Source organism: Harpia harpyja, chromosome 1 (genome assembly GCF_026419915.1).
Source record: "Harpia harpyja isolate bHarHar1 chromosome 1, bHarHar1 primary haplotype, whole genome shotgun sequence".
In the NCBI taxonomy this organism is placed as follows: domain Eukaryota; kingdom Metazoa; phylum Chordata; class Aves; order Accipitriformes; family Accipitridae; genus Harpia; species Harpia harpyja.
Genome location: NC_068940.1, coordinates 107,287,738 through 107,307,142, shown reverse-complemented (window position 1 = coordinate 107,307,142; position 19,405 = coordinate 107,287,738).

Genomic DNA, 19,405 nt, shown 5'->3' with positions numbered 1-19,405 from the left:
GTATAAGGTCGGCATTCCACAAACACTAAATTAGCATTTCTCTGTTTGAAAATAGGTGGGTAATTTATTTTACTTTTTTTAGACACCTACCTGATCAGAGGAAGGAACAGCTTTCTGAATCTGATTCTAGAGGGACCATCAAGTGACTTGCCCAGAGTTAGATTTCTGGCACTTAGATGACTACCATTAGCCAAGATAAACGTCATATGTAGTGTCAGACTTGTGACTTGTAAAGCTGTAGCAGAATTTGGCTCAAAACGGCATCACAAAGTGTTAACATTCTCATTGCACAGAGGACTTAAGAATGCAATGGAATAAACAGGCAAAAAGATGGGGTTTTTTTAATCTCCTGACACAAAAGTGGACTTGCCAATCATTGACTTGGTTCATAAAGGCATTTGAACAGTTTAAGCAGCTGCCAGGCGAGCAAGAGAGAGGAAGATTTCCAGCTATCAGTGGCATGGTAATGGGATACTTTTTTTTTTTTTTAAGATAATTCCTCATTTTTGAAGCCAGAAAGCCAAAATGAGCATTTCATTTGAACTCAGTCAGACCACTTTGCCTAGCAACTTGTATCAGTCCTCAGGCTCTCTGTTCATTGCTGCCTCATCAATTTTGGAATGACCTCCAGGCTTCCAAATTATGAAGACTCTACCACAGGTATCCCTAAGAAAATCAGATTGCTGCAGGCAAGCCTGAAGAGCTAAGCCTGGATTTAAACAACACATGACAAGATATAGAGGAAGGTCGCTAAGCAAATTTAAAAAAATAAAAGTCTGCTCACAACATAGGACTGTCTTTTTCTATGTCACCTCCCAGTGCTCATTTTCCATTTCCCCAAACTGAACGTGCAGCTTCAGAGGAATAAGTAGGAATGAGTTATCCTAGGTCAGCCTCTCCATGGGTATTGTCCATGGAGAAGTTCTTAAAATGCAGGAGTTCAAGGAAATTCAAGGTGCCTTATTCCAACAGGAAAGAGGGCTTTGTTTCCTCATAGAGCATTCAGTACCTGGTGGGTTACAACACAGGGTGGAAGGCTGTGGAATAAGGGACAGATCTCCAAAGTGAGTGACCCAACAACTCACTTAAATTTTTGAAACCTCTTGCAATCTGGTTAGTAGCACAGATTCCTGAACAGTCTCTTCATGAGACTTCGACATGATTGAAGAGCTGCTGTTCAAGTGCTTTGAAAAAGGTTGTGCAAAACACTAGAATACATGAATACGTGTTGCATAGCATAGCACAAACAATCTGAATCAAGCTAAAGGGTATAGTTAGTCTTTTTCACCTTTGTTTCAATTTAAAGTAAAACACTCAAAACTGAATAAATTTCAGAAAGTTCATTGGTATTTTTTCAGGGATTTATCCTTTCAACTTTAATTTATCCCACAGAAAAGATACAGAACAATTCTCGGTGCTCGGTGCTCAGTGCCCAGATGAGTTCATTGCCGTTGTGAGTTTAGATCCCAAAGAAACCTCATCAGCCTTGTGCACTCACTCCTGTGGAGATGTCTGTGCATTAAGAGTTCTGTTATTTTGCTTTAGATATTTCATAACAATACAGTTCCTTATGCCCCAAATGGAAAAGGAACTGAAACAGTACTGTGAGGAAGATCCTTCTCATAACAGTGGCAGCTGGAGCAGAAATAGGAGGCAATAAAGTAGGAAGATCTGAACACCACAGTTTCAGACCCAAGTGATTGGGTCTATCATCTTTTGGCTGGCAAACAAACAGTTACTTTATTGCTGGTGCCCTGAAGACAGCAAAAATAGAACTGTTGGTTATGAGAACAAGTCTGTTTCTACATTTCCTATTGGTGGTTATGCTTAGCCAAGCCAAAAATCTGTATAGCCTGTCCTAAAAGGCAATGTGCGGCAAAAGATTGGAAGAAACATGGAATGTAGAGAGTGATCTTGTGTCTGGAATAACTTCCCAGGATCTGACACCGCACAGCTCAGAAGCTTCCTGAGCTGGAAGTTGAATCCAGACCCTTGAATTTCATAATCCCACAAGATGGATCCTCCACGGTTTTGTCTTTATTTTACGAGCCTATCTATATATTTGGACTCCAGAGCTTCCTGTGACAATGAGTTACAGGATATGAGCTTGGCAGAAAAAGGCTTCCTCTCATTTGTTTTTGAAGTGTGTTACTCCAAAAACTCTCTGAGTGCTCCATTTAATTGGTAGAGGTTCCTGTTCGCTTTCTCCCACTTCATCACCCGTCAGGAATTTACAGACCTATTTCACTATTTAACAAGCTGAAGAGCAGGGGGCCTCTCTTCTGATGTGGCCATTTGACTGTCTCTGTCACCCTTCTCTGAACCTTTTCTGATCCCGGTGTGTCCTTTCCTGGGTGGAGGGGAAGAGAACTGAAATTGCCAGAAGCATTCAAGATGTGGGTGCACTATTTAGCTATGTGATGTTTTTGTCTTCTAACACAGAGATAGTTCTGTCACCTTCTCTTCGGTTTAATGTTTTTATAGTCGTTGCTAATATTTATTATTTCCTTGAGCACTGAGCTGATTTACAGAGAACTCAATACAAACTCCAAGATCACTTAACCTCTGTGCCACAGTCTATTTAAAAATAAAAAATTTAAAAAATTCTCTTGCCCTGTAAAATGTTCTGATTTAATAAGAGAAAGGAAACTCAGAAGCAATTTGACTGAATTAAGTAGCATTACACAGAGCATAATTCAGCTCACAATCTTATATTAACAGTGCTGTCAGGGTTCATATGTCCAAAAGATGTATTAATTCAGAAAAAGGGTCATTAAAGTAAGTAAAGTGAACTTCCTACTACATGACTCTGAAGTTGCTGGTGGGTAAGTGGCCATGGGGTTAGCTGGCACTGAAGCAAACGCATTAGAGACTAAGGAATTTACTAACTAAAATGCGCTACATGAATAATAAAGCTAAGGTCTGGGAATGATGATGACAGAGACAGGTCTGCAAGCATGAACCAAAGAGGTATCATTAACAGCTTTCCAGTTCAGCTGGGGCTCTGAAAAGAGACTTGAAACCCAAGAGAGATTGAATGAAGAGAGTAGTTCCAAGTACACTTGCCTTTGGGTCACCATCTCTACTGAAAATAAATGCACACACACTTTACCCTGATTTCCTCTGGAATGCCACAGTTTCTGCGGTGCAAGGGCTGCTAGCTCACATTCCCCATGCAAAATGGGAAGAGAGTATGGATACAGGACACAGAGGGCTGCATTAGACTTACAGTCCAAATGACTCTGGTGTCCCACCTCTAACAATAAACTGCAGAAACTGTTTCACAAGAAACTGAGAGTGAACTCTGTATAAGGTAGCAAAGGCATCATCCACCCTAGACATGTCTTGTGGTGGGCTCTTGCTAGTTCAGTATGACTACTAGTAACTGCTCAGCCCTAAATTCTCAGTGTGTTTCAAGCTAGTGAGCCAGTTTGGCCCATATGTCTTGTATGTTTAGCTATGAAATTATCACCATCACCCTCTAAATCTGGGTTTGGTCAACACATTGACTTGATCCAGATAAAAGCCAATGAAGAAGACCATCAGGGGGAGCAGGACTGAAAGCTTCTTCCCCAGCCTAACTCACCAACGTAGACACAGACTATTGACCAGCTAAAACACAAAGCATGACTCTCAGGACGCACTTCCAGATTTTCTCACTTAACTGTAACAACCTTACATATTCAGGGTAGGAGTAAACATGGCCAGCTTCTTATTTAATCTAAGCTCTCGGACTAAAGAGCTTCTTGTCCTTGTCCTCAGTCCTAAATGTCCTAAATACAGAGGTCATGGAAAAGTTCTGTAACTATTGAGTAATAAATCAGGGTTATTTCACGTTACTGTAGCAATCTACGAATTAAGTATCTTGTTTAAACTGTGATGCCTGAGGTTTTCTCTACAATTAACAGAGAAAGAGAGAACCATACTGCTGGGTGGGGTTTTTTTGGTTTGGGTTTTTTTTCCTATGGCAATCAAGGCAAATTCACAAATTCTTTGACTGAAATGTGACCTGCCCTAAATATCCCATCCACCAACTTTATACAAGCTGCTTGGATAAACCTTTTTTTTTTTCCCATCCCACTTTCCTTGTGTGTACGCTGTGCAGTTAATGGAAAATTTTGGGATAAAACTCAGGTGTATTTCCAACCACCGGATTCTGTGTGGGAGTAATGTCCATATTAATTGCAACAGCGTTTTTACCCTTGAGCTTTTTCAGGATTCCAAGTGAAAAATGTCAATGACTGATAAAGCTATAATGCTACAGATATTCTTATAGCCAAGCCAGCTGTTGGACAGTACCAAAATGTTGCACTAGGCCTGTTTATACTGTCAGTGAAACCCAAATGAGAGTCCATTCTTAAGACCAGCCCTTTCACACATCCACTTTGTAAACCCTCAAGACTGCTTCAGGTCCATAGTCACAGCTTTTAAGGAGGAGCATATTATTGCAGCCCAATGCATGTCTTAAATTCAGCTCTTTCAAAAACATTTGGGCATTTCCAACATAGCCAACAGCAAGACCATCAGGGTGGAGAGCAGGGGTGGGATTTCCCTGCCCTGTCCACCGCACATCTCTGAGCACAGACCCAATCCCTACAGATGGGCATTTGAAAGTGAAGATGTTTCCTATCTGCCTATTTATTTATTGTTTTTACCATCCTATTTAGATTTGTAACTATTCAAGGAAGAATCCAGTTGTTAGTAAATGTTTACACAACACAGCATCGTGGGGCCCAGATCCTGTTGGAGGCCCCTAGATGTTGCTGTGGTACAAATTCTTATTTTTATTTGCTACGTGAAGTTATTGCATGATGAATGAGTCTGGACTAGACCCAAAGGCCAAAGCGTGCACACACGCATGCACACAGATAAAAGCAAATTGTTTGGATTAGTTCTGCAAAACTCACTGAATAAGTGTCATTGTTGCTCTTCAGCCAAACACTGCTGGATGCTTAAACCTTTTTAAATGGTTTTCAAAACATAATTTTGATCAGCTGCAATTTGCCTTTTTTAAATGAAAAATAAGGAGGTGGTGTCAGAATGGGGGGCACAGTTCTCTGTCATTGTAGTCATATATGAAATAAGTGATGTCTCAGATAATTTCTTGAAATACCTTTGGACACTGCAAATATTAACATCAGATGTGTCTCTACAGTAATGTACTCCACTGATGCACTTAGAAACACCAAGTGGCTAAACACCAATCTGCGCTCTGTTGCAGTCTGGTCCTTCTGGAACAGCATGACTCTCCTGCCAGTGAAGGGGATGAAACCAGAGATGCAGTGATCACAAACCAGGTTTTGAGTACAGGGTGAGACCATTCCCCATGCCACCACTGGGAGAGGAAATCATGTTTCAGCCAAGCTTGCCACAAAGGACCTTGAAAGAGAATAATCATGTACAGACATCTTTCCCATCTCTTCCTAATTACCTGATGGATCTGTGATGGGATTGAGCTTTCACGAGCACTGGAGGAAGAACAAGGGGCAAGCTGCTTCCTCCAGATCAGGAAAGGACCTCTTGTATCACCACCTTCTCCACTGCAGGTCTCCATGTCCAAGCAATATGAATGTCCTCCTTAGTGTGTAACTTCATAAAGAATCTTAGTCTTACTTTTAATTCCTTTTAAACCCAGGTAGAAATACACCAAAGCAGGCATAAGGAGGTGGTGGTAGCCTCTCTGTTAAGCACCACCCAATATAGCAGCCTTTTTGCATAAGGTGATAGACAGTAACTAGAGAAGTATTCCTCCGTTCTGGGTGGCCTCCAGTTCCCTAAACCTCCAGCCTCACCTAGGTCCTCACTGGTCCATACCTTTAACCACACTGGCTAACGTGCACTCAGAATATGTTTTGTCTTCCAACAGAGAAACAGGACAGTCTTCTGTCCTTCCACTCTCTTAATGGAGTCAAGGACTTAAAAAAATTCAAACACTGTAGCAACGCTGTTTGGTTTTAATTTTTTTTAAAGCTGTATTTTAGTCAAGATCAACAATTTATGTAAAGAAAACAAAACAAAACAAATCTTGTTGACAGAATACTCAGCTGCTTGCTCCAAGTCTTTCAAGGCCTTTTGGAGGTCTGAACCTTTGGACTCTTGACTGTCTGTAATAAGATATGTAAGATTTGTGTATACAGCTTTGAGAACTGGTATGGTTACAGTTAGGAAAGTGATTCTCTAGGAACATAAGCCCCTTTCCCTAAAGATCTGTTTCATTGTGTCTTTGAGTCATAGTGGATTCTTTAGCAAGCAAAACTAATATTTTACTCCTGTTGGTTCTGCAGAGCCAAAGCCGTTAATGGAAAAATCATCTCCATTCGGTTCCAGCTCATGCATCATCAACAAAATGGTTGGCCAAATTCCAATGGCAGAACTTTTGGGGAGGACTTAAGAGGCACACATGAAAGGTTTTCATCCAAAACTGTATTTGTGTCCCTGGTAATTAGGGGAGGAAGGAGCACATCTTTCATTTTGTAAATCAAATGGATGCAATCTGGAAGCCATTGAGCGAAACCAGAGAGGGGGAGAGAATTTCGAACTTCACCATTTTTATCGAGCCGATTTTCTGATGAATGGCTAGACTTTCATGTGAAAGTTTTTTTTGTTCTGGCCTGTGAAAGGCTGTTGGATGTGGAATGAAGGATGTGGAAATGCATCTGTGCCCAGAGATCGATGATATTCATGGCTATTTTCATTTTGTTAAGGTTGCAGAATGGTGACATTAAAGAACACAGCTGGGTCACTTAGTGTTTAAAGGTTGGATATAAAAGCCTGGTGTTTCACTTAAATGAAAAGGCAATACTTGTTTTCTTGAAAAAGAATCCAGCCTATATCATCCTTCAAAGGCTTGAGTTAAAAGTCATCCCCCACAGCAAATATTGTGATTCTTTTTGTGGTGTTTAAAGTTTATGAAGTGCTCACAAGTTCTGGGTTCTTTGAGGTTGCTTTCTTTTCAGGGCAAGGCAGAGCCAGAGAAGAACACAGGAAGGTCTGTAAGTCCATTAATTCCCTTGTTGAACCCTTTTTAGGTCAGGGAAGGTCCCATGTTCTCTAAACAGGTGGTCAGGGGTTTAGAGGGAATTTGAGAGGCAAGTTCTTGACAGCAAGCTTCTTTGGATTACCGTGCCATTGATAAGCAGGAACTGTAACCCTGGCAACTTGATGCTGGAGGTTTTCTTCAGGTTTCCTTTCTTTCTCACATCACCCCCATTTACCAATGGGTGTTTTATCGTCAACCCCTCAGGTTTAAGAACCCATTCTATGTTCCCTGGCTCTTCCTCACAGCTTTCAGGGACCAGTTTTGGGATTCCCTGTACTGTTGCTATCCAGGTGTGTAAGACCGAGATGAGCATCCCAGGGCTCTGCAGCATTACTCCTGCTGCAAGTGCCAGATCTTGCCACCCTTCTCTGCTCTGCAGTAGGACACCACATGGAGAGAGATACCTCAGATGCCTTTAGATGTCTACAGTTCAGCCATACGCCTCTGGTCCAGTGACCCTCGGGTCCTTTTGTAGTCAGTAGAAAGAAATAGAGCCTTTTAGGGAGTAATTCATTTGATCTGGTGTCTATCTTAGAATGGGTGGAGCAGTGCCTTAGGAGCATTTATTTCTTTTAGCAAGCTGTGAAAGAAGCCTGGGCTGCCTTCACCAGCTGTAGACATCGGCAACTCACGTCTGCACTTAGTTACAGAACTCCGGTTCTTGTGCCTCAGTTTACCCAGCACCAGGAATCCAGAGACCCTAGAAGACACCGGAGACTCAATCAGTGGTTTTCCTTCTCTCTCAAAATGGAATCGATTACAAGATCCAGCTTCACTCAGAACCAAGCATTTGTATAGCTGGCAGTCCTGGTGCAAAGAGCTAAGGAGGTTGAGAGCAGCACCAGGTTAATAGTCTCATGCTGGTTGACTTGTTTGAAATCTCTGGGATATTTGGCCATCGGTTTCGGTAGTCTTATCCTTACCAATAGTTTTCCAGAGATGTCCATCACATTGATTTAAATCCAGGCAAAATTTAAGGTTATTCCACAAAAAGCTGAAATTCTCCTTAAAATGTGTTATTTACATCTTACAGAGGCCTTACCTCACACTCTACAGAACACCTTTCTCCTTATCTAGTTAGATTAGTTGCTTAGCAATTTGTGCTCTCTCTTGCTCCCAGGCTTCATATTCCTTATCTCAAGTTGCCATCTTGTTCCCCGAGTGAAATTCATTTTTACCCATACTGATGCAGTTCCTCCGTTTTAGTAAATGGATAGCCCAGCCCTCAAACCATTCTTTGCATCAAAATTTACTGATTTGCATCTAAAAGAGCACTGCAGGGAGCCAGCCCTTATTACATGGTGTTCTCTTGACCAAGATTTTATTGGCCTCAGTGACTGCTGGCATCTCTGGGATGTGAACTGGTAAATATTATGAACAAGTAGTACCCTGGTGGGTAAAGAAACAGCTATAGCAATCAGTTGTTAAAGCAGGAACAGAAGATAGGCATGCTTCTCCAGAAGCGTGTGCCTTCATTACTGTTCAGCTGACTTACACCAGTTCAGTCCACGAATCTTCAGCGAGCCTGAAAGTTCACTCTAAAACATTTAGGTTCTCTGTAATGAGTTAGCAAAGAGTAATCCTTCTAGCTCCACGTCAGTTTTAGAATGGCTACAGACAGCTAACCGCGTGTGGGGCTGTATGTATGTACTGTTTCTAATTGCTCATCATCATCGCAGCCACTAGATATCATGACGACCCTTGCAGTCTACCAGCAGAGCATAATTGCTTCTCGGTCTGCCTGGGGCAAAAGCAACCAAGGTAGCCTGAGCCACGGTTTTACAGTCATTAAAATGTCTGGGTGCTGTCAGATCACTCAGAAGTTTCCATCTGATCTAGATCGTGCATGACCTCATAACCATACTGCTCTTAAATCAGCCACAAGTGCAAGGTGTCTTTCAGCTGTGTGCCTGTATGCCAGCTTCATATCAGGGTGGGAGACAAGCTGACACCCAATCCACTCCGAAGCCTGCAATATATGCTCACACTGCCCAAACGGTCAGTCTGACAAGGAAACAACTGAGAAGGGTCCAAAAAACCCTGGGCAACTTGAAGAGGTGTCTATTTTCACTGCCTTCTCCATTGCAAGAATTAAGGGACAAGAAATGAAACCTGTAGGAATTACTTTTGAAATAAAAAAAAAGACAGTGGTTCTTGACTAATGAGTAGCAAACCTGTGTAATGACTATCAAAGGGCATCATGGATGCTGAAAGCTCATGAGTACCAGACAAGACTGGAAAAAAACAAGGAAAAAGACACATTTAAATGTCCCAGAGCTGAAAACTGTTGGACATTAAGGAGGTGTTGCATAGATTTGACCTGTTCTTGTTCTTCCTTTCTACATGCAAAGATGTAAATTTTCCTTCTTCCTGTTCAATCCCTACATACTTTTCCACACTTATGATCCTGGTTTGTCCTTGACCTGTTCTGTAGGAACTGTGTAGAAGTAAGAGACAATTAGCTTCATTTTTCCTATTTGCTGGGAAGGTGACTTGAACAGAGACTTGCTCATGGATGTTCAGAAAATGATTTGCAGTTCCTGGAGCAGAAACAGTATCCTTGTGCTGTTAGAAAGGGCCGCAAAACCAATTAGATACCACATCCTTCAGTATTTAGGACTCCAGAACCTATCTATACCCCTAATCAGAAATAGTCTTTGAAATATCTGTTAGGTGGGTGCTTCAGTATGGGCTGGGGTGACAACAAGAATCGACAACGAGGACTCTTCATTTCACTACACTTGAGCATTTAGTGCCACTTGAGAGGCTCTGAGGTGTTCAAGGCATCCCCATGATGTTGGCAGATCATGTGGGAGGCTCAGAGGTACCTTATGACACAGTTGCTCTTTCCTGGTCCTCTTCTCTGATCTCTCCTACTTGCTTTTTTTCCCATTAGCCTCTCTCCATAGTGTGCCCGCATCTGAGAAACCTGCGTATGTTTTCCCAGATAAGAAATGTCAAATGCCTTTTACAAAATCCTGCTGAAAGGAAAAAGAGAAAAAATGTTAAAACTGATGACAACAACCAAAACCCCCTCCACCTCTGAAAATACAGATGAAAAAGACTGAAAAGCAGATAGGAGAGGTAAATAGACACCACTGCAGATGGACTGGGATTGGTAGCAGCTTTAAATCACTTTGATGCCAACCTCCACTTGAGGTTAAATTCTCTAACAAGTGACACTGTATTTTGTCAGCATTTTATCCTTGAGTCACAGTTCCACAAAGCATACATGCAAAGAGTATCTTCAAAGGTTTCCCGATTCAGTTGGCAGCTTCCTTCAATGCTGTTTTAATAAGCAGTGTCTCCCTAAAAGGTCTTGAGAGATTTATTCTGTGCCTATTCAACTCTTTTAGAGTATTACCGCTTTACATTTGTCTTTGAATTTCAAGGTTATGCAAAAAAATCTCCTTCTCCCTGACTCTGTTGTATAGTAGACTTCAGAATATCTGTTTCCAAGATAGAGAATTTAGCATCTGACATCTATAATGTGTCTTAAGTTTGTAAAACATTTATCACCATGTTGTGCGTGCATCTAATATCAATGATTAATTTGGAAGAACAAAAATCTGACAGCGATAAAATAAAACCTTCAATGTTTATTAAGAGAATGGGAACCACTAAATTATGCTGAGCCTATAAATATTGGATCTGGCTTGTCCTTTGGAAGCACTCCAAAGGTTTCATGGGTCATATCTACACTTGTAAAACAAAAAGGAACATGGAGAGCAAGCCAAGACAGAAGACTTCCATGTTCTCCATTCACATTCCTTGGTATGAACCTGACTCTGGATATAGCTTAAAGGATACATCTGAATCCATAAGTAAAGCAAGTCAGGGTCTTTTCGGTGGTCCTGAGGCCAACTGGCACAGCACAGCCTACAACCCTGAAGCTGAGTTCTTCTACTCCTACTTTTAGGTCATGACAACCTGAAACAGGATATCTTCATGCACTGCATATTAGGAACAGTCCTTGGCCTGTGCAAACCTCAAAAAAGGCCCAGGTAATTGCTGGAAGGATGTTAATTGGCATTGGCCAGGAACAAAAGAAATTAACTATATGGATGACAGAATTCTTGCACTGGGGGAAGTTCCCTGATATTCTTTAACTTATTAGTGTAGATGTAAACAAAACCTTGGTATTACCCATTTGGAAGGAGGGACAAGTTCTTGGTTTATTCTTTTAGAAGCACAAAGCATTTCTATACAGTAAGGGAGAGCTTCTTGGCTAGCTGATTGGGTTTCTTTTTTCTTATTTGGCAAAGTATGTCACTCAGAACAAATACAGCCCTTCAGGAATCTACAGGAACAACTTCTAGAGCTCACTTGCTGCCAACACAACCATGCCAAGAGCCTGCTTTGAAGACTTTTACATGAGCTTGCTTTGAAGACTCTTATGTCCTCAGATATTCTGCAACCACCTCAAGGATGATACCATGCTTGAGCAGTCACCATGGTTGAGGGAATAGAGTGATGAGGCAGCTGGGTTGGGTGAAGGAGAGACAAGGAGGGACCAGCGATCCTGAAGGAGCCTATTTGGGAGCTTCTGAAGGATTGAGGACTCCTTCAGTCCTGCTACCCACCCGGGGTAAAGATGGTCCACGTAAGGAGGACTCTTACCCTTGTCAGGGAGACTCCAAAACACAGATGCAAAGAAGTGGGTACACAGGATATAAGTGCAAAAGTACATTTACACTTATGTTTTTGAAGATGCCTCTTGCTTATACTCCAGGCTGGTGGGGGGTTCAGTTCTGACTCGTGTTTTTTGAGCTCTTTGCTTTGGCAATATGGGTCATCCTAAAGCAGCCTCTAACAGGTGGCAATGAAGAGGGTTGGGAAATGATTCAGCAAGAACACAATATTTATGGCTATAAAGGCAAAATTACTTCTGGGAAGCAGGCGAATGCGAGTTATTTTTAGGAAAGAAAGGACAATGAAGTCTTGTCTACACTGTGAGTTTTGCCTATGTCCCAAGCTGGCCTGAAAGCTGTCTGAAATCACTGTGTAAACAAATTCCCAGTTGCCAGAATCAATGTTACCACCCCTTTAGTTTTAACCAGATTTCAGAGGATTTATCTGCTCTGTTTGCCAAAAGGACTGCATCCCTGAGTTATAATGCATTGTTCCTCACCAACAGCCTCATGAAACAGGGAAGAGCTCTTTCTTTCCCCTCTACAGAGCCAGTGGTCACAGCACGGAGAGGAGAAATGAATTATTTGAGGCCAAACATGAAGCATGTGACAGGGTTTTGATCCCAAGATTTGACCTAACCCTCTAACCATCCACTACCTAGTTCTTACTGTGCTTCAGATCTTTTAAAACTACTTAAATTTTGGAAGGACAGATCACTTTTTCTCTACAAATAAGACGACTGGTAGACTTCAAGTCAACTTTTAAATTGTATTTTCATTGTATTGGCAGAACAAGGCCTGGAAATATGGAGTAAGGATCTCTGAAAACAGAAGGTCCTAGGAAATAAAGGCATCACCCAAACCATATTTTTTTAAATTATCTACGTGAGTCTCATGACTTCTAGTCTGAACTGGAAACCTGGCACATCTTGTGTGTACACAACCACCACCTTTCTACTCAAGAGGTTGATCCATGTCACAGTCCCAGTATTGAATCAGCTCCACTTAAACCAAACATGATTTGCATCTAGCCTGTTCTTAAAGTCCAAAATGAGGGAATTGTCAATATTTCATTACTCTCATCATTTGGAGTCTGTTCTACTACCTGCTCTAAATGCCTATTTCTATAATTGAGTTCATTTTCACTTGTATCGTCTGCAGTGGACCTGGAAAGCACAATACTTCTTTGAATCCATTGAGTGATCTTTAAAGGTATTTGAAAACTATGTCCGGGCTTTTCCTTGGCATTCTCTACAGTAAAAACTTTGTTTCATTTTTCTTTGCAGGACATTATTTCTGCTTCTCTGATGCTCCTCCTCACCTCTGTCTGGACCACTTTGACCTTCACCACTGACTCCAAATGGAGTGTAGGACATACCAACCTTCTCAGATATTCACAGTAATTTCTTCTGTGTTTCAGCATTCATTAAACCATTGCCCATAATTTTCCATATTTTCCACCCTTTTACAACAAAGGAGTTGTGTTCAGCCACTCCTTTCCTATTCACAAATGTGTGAATGTTGAAACAGTGTTTGGAAAAGTATGTTTAAGTTGAACTGAAGCAAAAGAACCAAATAAAATAGAGGTTTCATTTTCTCCAAATCTTCTTTAGTCCCTCTTAGCCATTAGCTTCCTGCGCCACTGAAATGCTGCTCTGAAAGACCTCAGATTGAACTGTTGCGTATATGCTCAGTAAGTAGCATAAAATGGACTCTTCTTTGTCTCTTTCCAGTACGTAACAGGATAAAATATTCAGTTTGGGGGATTTGTCTGAAAAGGTTTGGCAGCCTTCTGAGATGTTTTTGGCCAGTGGGACAATCTGATTTGGCGAACTAGCTAAGAAGTTGTTGAAAGAATTAAACCGTATTATTGGATCAGATGTGATATGGCTGTTTTGCCAGAACTGTGTTTTGGAGGTCTCATTTCCACTGGTGGGTAATTTTCAAATTATACAGGCTAGGTGGTTTTCTTATACATGTGTAGTTAAAAAGGTCCTCTGATCCCCCACACAATGAACATGTTAGTCTAAAATGAAAACAGAGTAATTTTCAAGCATTCTTTTTTTTTCCTCAGAAGTTCGCATTAAATGTCTAAGTCATTAGATGTCTAAGTCATTAGGCCTAAATCCTATTGTAAATTTACAGTTTATTTTATGGTTAAAATCCCAGCAGACAGCAGGTCAGTGCTTACATAAGTCACATTTCCTTTATTCTTGCCAGTTCTTGTGCTTGGTTGAGTTTTTCAAGGCTGCAGAGGAGAATGATTTCTTTCTGAAAGGCTCAGATCAGATACTTTTACTTACCCCCTTTTTGTGGACAGAAAACTACATCCCCTTGAGGATTTTCCATGAGGAATGTGTCCCTCAAATCACTTTCATGCTTGCAAAGGTCCTAACTTAAAAAAAAAAAAAAAAAAAATGCTGTTTGGGAAATGTAGAGCATCAGTTACAGCTTATATTGGACAACAAATTCACACTGAGTCTTTTACAGGGAGCGGGGAGACAGTGGCTTCTTGAAGAAAACCTGAAGTTCACCTGAAAGTTTGGTCTAGTTACCTGTGGTTGAACCTACTGTCTTTGGTGAATGCAGAAGCTCTCATTCACCAACTAAAATGCTCAGGTCACTTGTCTCAGACATTATTCCTCTACTTTTAAGTCAAGTCTGAACCCCCCAATGAGAGAAAAGGCCACCTTTTATTCCAGTATGATTCCACCACATTCAGCTTTGGGTTCTATTCAGTCCTTGAGCTAATGCTTCATCTCTAATTAATATCTAGGTTTCATATGTGCCAGAATTATGTAAGAACATATACTCATGGAAAATCTGGTGTCACTATATATATCTTTTTTGCTAGGCAGCACTGTTTAATGAGATTAACCTGGAAATGTATATAAAGGCCACCTGGGATAGGTGGGTGTTAACTCAGATGTGCTGCCAGTCCAAAGTCCTCCATTCACTAGTCCCCTGATTATGATTTCTGGCAAATTTACCTCTTTTTCTCTCAATTATGCAGCCTACATTTAGCTCCCTTGGAAACAGCTTATAACCTGACCTACTGTTTCATATCTCCAGAAATGAGAAGTGTGAAATGTGGCCCACCTTCTGCACCATTCTGACGATCTCCCAAATGTTAGGTGTAACACCAAACCTTAGAAATGCACAGTCTTTACAACACCAAGGCAATGGACCTGGATCATCTCAGTGGCATGGTAAATATCCCAGCAGAGCAGTTTCCGAGTGTCCTCTTTCTGCAGATCTTCCTTGTGCATTGCACCGTGCCCCTTGAATGCTGGTAAGCCAAAATATAGGCTACCTTCCATATCTTCACTGAATGCCCCGCAATTATCCAGCTTTGTTGCCTGGGGGATTGTGCCTAGGGTTGGTGCCCAAAAACTCTGCTGAGATCTGTGTGCAGGGATGGGAAACACAGCAATTTATTCAAGCTCCACTGTCTCCACCATCTCTTTTACATCAAAGTAAGAAGAGTCTCAGCAGCTTTTTCTTTCCACTATAACAAAGCTAATAATGCTCTGAAAGTGCAAATAAAACTTTTCAATACAGGAACAGCTCCAGAAATGCCTTAGATGGGCAATTTTCCTAATATCCAAAGCTGGTACATGACAATTCTGTGGCAATTGAGGAAATTAATGAGACACTGTTTACAAGAACTAGAGGACATGAGGTCTCAGAATTTCCTAATAGGTTTCTTTCCAATCAGATGTGGACAAATGATTCCACTGAAATAATTTCCCATTTGCCCTCAAAAAGCCCAAAATGTATTGCTGTTGAAAAGATTTTTTTTTTTTCCAACTGTTTAGAAAAAAATCTGGATGGAAATTTTAAATTAAATTGAATGCTCTTCTTTATCTTGAGGTTCTGTTTTACTGTTGCTTGTCTCAGGATGGCATCACTGGCCTGTGAGGATCAATCTTATGGCCATCAGAAATGACCCATTGGGCAGCTCTTGGACACACAAATGAGTGAAAATTGGGAATTAAAACCAGGATACTTCTCTGAAGGAAGGAAAGGGAAGAGAGGAGAGCGTGGCAGTTGATTTATGCTTGGCAGGCAGACATTTGTAGCATGGGTGTATCTCTGATAGGTGGTGGGGAGCCTTAACAGAGCTAAGGTAGGTCTGATGTTACGTTGCTCTGCGGGAAATGGTGTGGATTTGCAAAGCACTGTACAAAAAGCAAAGGTTTTGTCCCAAAGTATCAGGGAACAACATACCTAATGAGCCCGCAAAAGAAGAGACAAGCCCATGTATGTAGGGTCTGCTGTCATCTAAAACTTCCATCAGTAGTTGCTGGAACTGTTAGCATTTACTGCCTTTATACCAGCAACTCAACAAGACCAGGCGGTGGGCCAAACATTGTTCCAATACCACCTATGCTCTAATTTTTTAGCTCAGTCTCTAGCATGGTTTTGGCCCAGGTTAACTAATATTTTCCAAAACAATTCCTGGGTATTGTTCAGGCATTATCACAAGCCAGGAATCCTTCCAACTGCGCAATTTGGATGCAACCAGAGTGTTTCAGATTTCAGCTATGTGGATGTACGCCCTGGTGGGGCAGATGGCTTCTGGGCCAGGGAACAGGTGCTGGTTCATTTCTTTACCAGCATAGGTGTATCCTCTAAATGCAAGGAGAACAGGATTTGTGCCCAGAGTTGACAAGTGTCTATCCTAAATTGGTCTGCACTTCATTATGTTATGGCCATAATAGTTGGACTGTAAGAGTCAAGCTGTTGGATGTGTACATCCATGCTTCTACTATTACCATATGTCTGGGTCTTTTTTTTTTTTTTTATTTCCCTGGAAATTTTTTCCGCATATATGTCAGGCTGCTTACTATCTCCTTCCATGGATCAGCTGACTTCTTTGCCCTTTCCCAGCTGTCTGGTCTTATGCACATTGTTGCTTTTGAAGATGAAACTGCAGCTCTGCTCCCTCTAGCTCAGAATTTCTAGGTTTTTCCCTATTGTCTAGCTCTGAGTTTCTAGCTTTTTTTCTATTGCTGTCCAGCTCTGTGGGAGGTTCTTTTTTATCCTGCTCCTACACAGCTCTGTCTCACCTGGTGTCCCTTCTCCACTATACACACCTCAGGAAGGAGCCAGGCTAAGACAGCTAGGATCCCAAGTAAGATTTAGAGGTGGATACTCTCAAATGTGTTCAGTTTTGGGCTCCTCACTACAAGAAAGACATAGAGGTGCTAAAGCATGTCCAAAGAAGAGCAACACAACTGGTGAAGGGTCTAGGAACAAGTCCTGTGAGGAAGACCTTATCACATTCTACAGCTACCTGAAAGGAGGTTGTAGCGAGGTGGCGGTCGGTCTCTTTTCCCAAGTAGCAAGTGATAGAATAAGTGGAAAGGGTCTCAAGTTATGCCAGGGGAGGTTTAGATTGGATATTAGGAAAAAGTTCTTCATTGAAAGTGTTATCAAGTGTTGGAACAGGCTGCCCAGGGAAGGGGTTGAGTCACCATCCCTGGAGGAATTTAAAAGACTTGTAGACGTGGTGCTTAGGGACATGGTTTAGTGGTGGCCTTGACAGTGTTAGGTTAACGGTTGGACTAGACGATCTTAAGGGTCTTTTCCAACCTAAACAATTCTATGATTCTATGAAAAGCAAATACAACTGTCTAGCCAATGAAAAAGCTTTATTTCCCCTCCTTGACCACATCACACCTAAACCTGACCAAATCAGGGTCCTGGTATCTCTCCTTCTCACCCACATGCCACCAGCCAGTGGGTCAGCTCAGCCCAGCTTTCCACCTCTCTAAGACAGAAAATGAAAAGAGGAAATGTGTGTTAAGCCCTTTCATTAATAACCAGGAACACACAACACAAGTGACCCTCAGTGAGCGTGTCCCGTCCCCCCCCCATCCATGTATCTGCCGTCCCCAACAACTCACCCCTGACGGCACATTCCAGCCAGGACGGGACTTGTACCCTACACAGCAGTTCTGTCCCTCTCCCAGCTCAGCGACTCATCAAACAGAAAGCCACAGAAATTAAACGATTAGTCTTTATTTCTATACACATGGGGCATTGATCCTAGGGTCTGTTTTATGGGCTGGGGAGGGGGGAAACGGGATGGGGACAGGGTGGGGGAGAGCATGAGTGCATTTCATTTATAAAGTCAAGCCCTGTTCTAGTGAAAATCGAAGTTCCTGTTTCTTTCCCTCTGTATTAGACTCCCTGTCCTCTTACAGGAAGTCTTAATAAAGTCTCCAGGGATGTTTAAAATGAATTTTAAAAAATCATAATCCCCATATGGAAGCATTGGCATCAGTAAGATACACCACTGTGTGATAGCATGGAGCCAGGGAATATTTGAAAGCCTATAAAATAAACTCATTAAATTGGCATTCTGAATGCATTGCCTATGGAGAAAGCCCCCCATAAGCTACTTCGTATCTCTTGAGCAAAGAAAAAGATGTGACTGAGTTTCAGAGCTGAGCGATTTGAGGCTGGGATGGAGAGAAAGCAGCACTACATTGTGTAGGAGGGACAAACTGCAAGGGACAGACCCTCGCTGCAAAGCACAGAGCTGGCTTTCTGCTGCAGGGAGTATTGTTTCAAAGCCATCCCTCCTCTTACCAAGGAACAAACAGTCCAGAGCTCATTTGGTCAGCCACAGACAGATTTTTCACATGCAAGGGGATGGCAAGAGGTCTTTGAATGCTAGAAATAGTATCAGGTAGAGACCACCACAATGGGTCTCAGGTTTTGAGAGACGCCAAGGCAGGACCAACCATCAAAGTGCTTGGAAGTGATGGCCCCAAACGGCTGCAGACCCCAGGCAGCAAGCAAGACACACTACAGAGGATCATAAGAATAGACTATCTGTCCAAAGGCTACCAAAATCCAGTATCCCTTCAGCATTAGACTAGCCAAAGGTCCCTGCAGCCCAGCCTCTTGTCCTGGATGGGAGCACAGAAATGCCCAGGAAAGGCAAAAAGAACAGGTCAAGTACGGACTGAAGATTTTCTGGAGGACTCTCCCGGTCTTGAGGTAAAAGGAGACTTTTTCTTCCCTAGAATCACAGAGTCGAGAGAGCTGTGAGTAACAGCCCAAGGAAAGGCAAATTACAAAAGTCTTTATGCCTTGTTTTCCTTTTTCCCTTCACTCTCCTCAAAGCAAAATGAGTTCCTCCAGTGCACTGTATCACCTCTTTAGTTTCTCAACAGCAGATTTTGAAAGTGAACATGCATTTCTATTGTGTCTTAAATAGGAGCATTTCTATTGTGTCCTATGGCCTCCCTGCAAATAACTTTGTTTTGACAGGCAGTTTTATGGTAAGAGAAGATAGCGAAGTTCAGGGAGGCTTCGCCACTATTATTTTAGATCAAATCCCTGGAGCATCTTAAGAAGGAAATGTGCACAAAGCCCTGTTTCACAAGATCAGTGCTCAGGTCCCATCTATTGTCCCATATTTTGCTTCTGACATTAAGCAGATTGCCTTTTGTGCCCCAGTTACCCTGCATGACACTTCTCAGTCTGCAGGAGTCCAGACGAAGGGACTCAGTACATCAGGGACTCAGCAAACGAAGAAGATGTATTTTGTTTAGCCAGAAAAGATTAGGACCATAAAAGCCTTTTGGGTCTATGTGTAGAAATGAGGGGAGTGCCATGCAAAATGCCATGTGAAATTAGGAACAGTAGAGAGCCAGAATTATCTCACAGTTATTGTCTGATGCTTCTCTAAGATACCTTAGGGCTTTTGGAGTTATAC